The sequence below is a fragment of the Gossypium raimondii genome, chromosome 12, assembly GCF_025698545.1.
Source record: "Gossypium raimondii isolate GPD5lz chromosome 12, ASM2569854v1, whole genome shotgun sequence".
NCBI lineage: Eukaryota > Viridiplantae > Streptophyta > Magnoliopsida > Malvales > Malvaceae > Gossypium > Gossypium raimondii.
This window is the reverse complement of record NC_068576.1, coordinates 27,384,310-27,389,475: the sequence shown is the minus strand read 5'-3', so window position 1 is coordinate 27,389,475 and position 5,166 is coordinate 27,384,310. Positions and strand designations below refer to the sequence as shown.

General features: G+C 31.7%; 1 non-coding gene across 1 annotated transcript; it reads left to right on the top strand.

Moving 5' to 3' along the window:
- Positions 1–559: 559 nt before the first annotated feature.
- LOC128035805 (small nucleolar RNA R71) lies at positions 560–666 on the top strand. The gene has a single exon (XR_008192352.1). It is a non-coding gene; the product is annotated as a small nucleolar RNA R71 (small nucleolar RNA).
- Positions 667–5,166: the final 4,500 nt, after the last annotated feature.

Here is a 5,166-nt window from a genome sequence, read left to right as displayed (position 1 = left end):
TGTTGGACATTTTTCCTCGACATAGGTTGAGTATAACCAAGCAGTGCATTGATGGCGTTCTGTCTTGCCATATTGGTGAAATTTCCCACACCTTGATTATTTCAACTAAAGTTCACATGTTGCTTCCACCTTGGATCATACGTGTTGGAATAGGGGTTATTGTTCTGATTGAAATTGCCCATGTAGCACACAGATGTTGGATTTCATGGGCATTCATCAAACAGAAGGTCTTCACCACAATACACACACAATAGTTTGGCTAATTTTAATTCTTGGACTACAGTAGGCCTTTTTAATTTTTTTAATCATATTAGCCAAAGAAGACACTTGGGCTATCAATAAAGTGACTGCATCCAGCTCCATAGTAACAACAGCTCTCTTACTCGTCCTAACTCTTGTGGTAGGATATTGATAATCATTGTTGGAAATTTTTTCCAAAATCTCATAAGCTTCGTTATAAGATTTATCCAACAAATTACCGTTGGTTGAAACATCAACTACCATCCTCGTATGCGCATTCAGCCTATTATAAAATATCTCCATCAGAGTCCAGTGTTGGAATCCATGCGTCGAACATTTCAAAATTAAATCTTTGAATCGTTCCCAAGCTTCATATAGTGTTTCATCCTCTAATTGTCAAAAATATGTGATGTCATTTCTAAGATTGGCATTCATATTTGGGGGATTATACCGTAACAAAAACCTCTAGCAAAGATCAATCCATGATGCCACTGTTTTCAACCATAAAGCATTCAGCCATGCTATTGCTCGATCTCTTAAAGAATTTGGAAATAGTTTAAGTCGAAGAGCGTCTTCAGGCACACCCTGTTGCCTAAATGAGACACAAACCTTTAGAAAAAGTCATAAATGTAGTCTTGGATCTTCAACGGGTAGTCCACCAAATTGTCCTACTATTTCTAACATCTGAAACATTATCAGTTTCAGCTCAAACTATTGTGCCTATATTTGTGGTTTGACTATCCCTGGATTCAAGTCATCCAAAATTGGCACAACATGCTCTCAGATTGGTCTATCTCAACCATCTATCACCCCACGAACATGAGGATTAGCACCCTGACCATTCAAATTATCATTCATACTATGTATCACCCTACGAATAGGGGGATTAGCATCTTGACCATTCAGGCTATCATTAATATGAGAAAAATTCAAGTTCCTAGCCATTTTTCACAATTTGCTCAGCCTTCTTCGTAAAGTTCATTCGATCTATGGGTCAAAAGGATATTCTTTGCTAGCAGGAATGTCTTTTCTCATGTACTGATGGTAAACTTGTAGAAATTGAATATAAATAAGTTAAATAAAACAATTTGAATTAAGTAAAATAACCAAACCAAATTACACCAAATTGTCGATCCCCGACAACGGCGCCAAAAACTTGTCTTATGTGAATATGATATGTGAATTGTGCAAGTATACATGTCGAATCAACTAATAAAGTGACAAGTGAGATTGTCTCCATAGGGATCGGATTAGGTATAGAAATGGTCAAGTTATGATAATGATTAATTTTATGGCAAAACCGAGTTAAGTATGCACTGATAAATTAAAATGATGAGAATGAGTGTGAGATGTATACTAACTAATATTGGAAAATTCTAAGCTAAAGAAAAAATAAAAATGCAATGGAAATTATGAGATAATTGAGCGAACAAATAAATAACTAAGAATATTATGGAAAAGATGTTGTAGAAATGGATTGAAAGTCTATGATGTTGATTGGAAGGTTGGGACTACCAAGAAACTGCCCTTATTTTCAGTAATACCTCATCATAACTGTACTTAATCTACTACTCAGAAGAGACCTAAAGTGACCTACTTCTTTCAAGAGCAAGGTCTCAAGTCATCTGGCTTGTGTCTATAGGCCTTATCACAGTAACCTGCATTGTTTTGTCTATATTCCATATGAATGTTGCTTTGTGTTTAAAGTCTACTACAAGTATCTATCGAGTACTTGCTCATATCATTCAATTACGGTCTAACTAATCCAACCTTTTCATAATTAGATTTTGTTTTATAGGCATACTGCACATTCATCTATGTCTAGAGAATGTATGCATACACTTGGGAAATAAAACAATTGAATGAAACAATAAATTAAGTCAATTATATGCTTCAACTATTAAAAAAAATAAAAGTTTTCATCATGTAATCCCAAACCTATGAGATTTAGCTCATGGGTCGACGATTAAAATTCAAGTTTGAATTAACATCCAACATCGTTTTGATCAAACTAATTTATAGAGAACAGAATAAGAAATAAAAGAAGAACTTAGGAAGATGGCTATCACCAAATGAATCCTCAATCCAAAAAAACAGCGTCCTGTGATGGCTGAGAGGGACTGCCTTCGATCTCCCCTATTCGTCTCTACTCATCCGCTACCCTCAATTGTTGCCTTCGGATCTCCACACTTAGGGCATCCTTTTTCGACTTTTTACAAGACTTTTTTCCTAGAATAGCTCCAACAGCCCACGATATCTTCTCTTTTTTAGGCAGATTTTTCTGGTACAAGTAGAGTTGGGCTAAAACTGATATGCGCTCACTACAGCAAAACAGGTTTTTAGTGGCATTTTTAGCGGTGTTTGGATAAAAAAGCCTCTATAGATCGAGCATTAGCGACACTTTTTGAAAAATGCCGCTATAGGTCGACCATTAGCGGCGCCTTTTAAAAACGCCGCAAAAAAATTAAGCACAACGCCGTCATTTTATGTTCATTTTAGTGGCATTAACGGCGCTTTTTGAAAATCGTCGTTATTAGGTTGAGCATTAGCGGCGCTTCTTGAAAAACGCAGCTATAGATTGAGCATTAGCGGCGCTTTTTGAAAAACCCCGTAAAAATTCAGTAAGACACTGTCGTTTTATGTTGAGCTTTAGTGGCATTAACGACGCTTTTTGTAAAATGCCGCTATATATCGAGCTTTAGCGGCGCCTTATTAAAAACGCCGCAAAAAACATTTTATCTGTCTATTTATTATTTAACTATTTTATTTATATTAATTAAAATAAAATTTATTTTTAATTGAATATTTAAATTATTCAGAAAAATAATGACACGTAGAAAAAATTTAAAAGTAGAAACATAGAAAATATTTTTAAAAATGAAAAAAATTAAAATACTATTATTTAAAATAATGTTAAAGTTTTTGGGTACATGACTTTTTTTAATTTATATAGTAAATAAATCCTTATATAATCGTAAAAGAGATAGTATTAATTTTAAAATATTGAATTAATTATCATTATAGTTTAGGGTTTATGGTTTAGGGTATATGGTTTAGGTTTTATGGTTTAGGAGTTACTATTTTAAGGTTTATGGATTATGGGTTTAGGGATTATGGTTTATGGTTTATGGTTTAAGAGTTGGTGTTTAAGGGTTAGGGGTTAGGGGTTTAGGGTTTCTATTTTATGATTTAGGGTTTAAGGGATATGGGTTAGGGGTTTACGGTTTAGATTAATTAGTTTTTTTTAATTTATATATTAAATAATTTCTTATATAATTGTAAAAGAGATAATATTAATTTTAATATATTAAAATTATGATTATAGTTTAAATTATTTAAGAGATAATAGTTATACTTTATATATATTAAATGATTTAGGATTTAAGGTTTACTTGAGATTTGTTAAATGATGAAATTTTATACAATCAATTAATGCTTTTATATTTAAAAATATTTAATCTAAACCATTTGATATATTTAAATATTAGATTTAAAAAAACATTGATAAATAAATAAATAAAAGTAATGATTGATATGGATAAGTAGCTACCTATTTTGGATAGGACCAAATTATAACAAATAAAAATGAAATACAAAACTAAAATCATTCCACATCGAACATCTAGCAAAATATTTATATTTTGGTTAGGAAGAAATATCTCTAATAAAATGGAGATTAGATCTGAAAAGAATAATATAAAATCGTGATTAACGTCTCAATCTTTAATAGAAATTTGATATGTGAGAGATTGATTGCTTACATTGGATAATTCTAAATTAATAATTAATTATAGCCATTTAATCATTTGTTTTCTTATTAAAATATACTATATCTATTTTGAGAGTACTTGGTTTTTTTAGTAAAATCCAATTTATAAAAAGAGTAATAAAAAATGTTTTATAAAATCACTTAACTAATAATTTTTAGCAGACAAAATAAAGGATTTTTAGCATAGCAAAACGGCATCGTTTTTATGGAAAACGTAGCAAAAGGTAAGAAATGTTGGCGTTTTTTATAAAAACGCCACAAAAAATCATTTTACTTTAAAAAATTCGCGCCGTTTTATCCCCAAATTTTCCCCCCTAAAACCCCTAATTTCCCCCCCGAAACCCCTAACTTTGCAAACACGATTATTATCATTTTTAACTCTTCTTTTATTATCATTTTTCATTGTTTTCGGTTTAATAAATAAAAACTTTTAACTCCATGCCCATTGCCATTTTTTCTTCCTCAACCCCAATTGTTAAACGCCCAAATTTGGGACCTTATATTTTTCTCTGCAAAACTTTTCTTAATCCACAAGTTTAGCTGCTCTATGCGACTCCATCACGGATCTGAAGGACTCAAGGTTCCGCGAATTAGGTCAATCTTTTATGTTTTAATTTTTTTTTAAATTCTTAGGTTTTCTTTTTTTACCGACTCGGATCTGATTTACTCAATTAATTGGTGGATCTTTGTGATTTTCAAATGTACAGCTCCATTTTTCAAAAAGACAGTGGCAGATTCAAATGTTCCGGTGCAGGAGAAGGCATTGGATGCTTTGATTTTGTTCTTCAAAGCGGCCGACGCTGATGCTGATTTCCCTTTTAAACTTATTTTATATATGAATTTGTAATTCATTGGTAAGAATCACATAATAGAAAATGAAGCTAAATATAACCCAAGTATGTGGTTTCCATAATCTTTTGGGTTTTAGTGTCTAAAACTTTTGCATACCGGAACTTGGTAACGTATCAGTAAGCTACATTCTTCTATTGACAGTAACAACCAAAAACCTAAAATATGAACATTAAAATAATAACAATAATAATAATAATAATAATAATAATAATAAGAAATACTTTGACTGGTATTAAATGGATGTTAATTGCAGATGTTGTGTCATCTGGGATAAATGAAGTGAGGGAAGCATGGGAGAGTCAGCT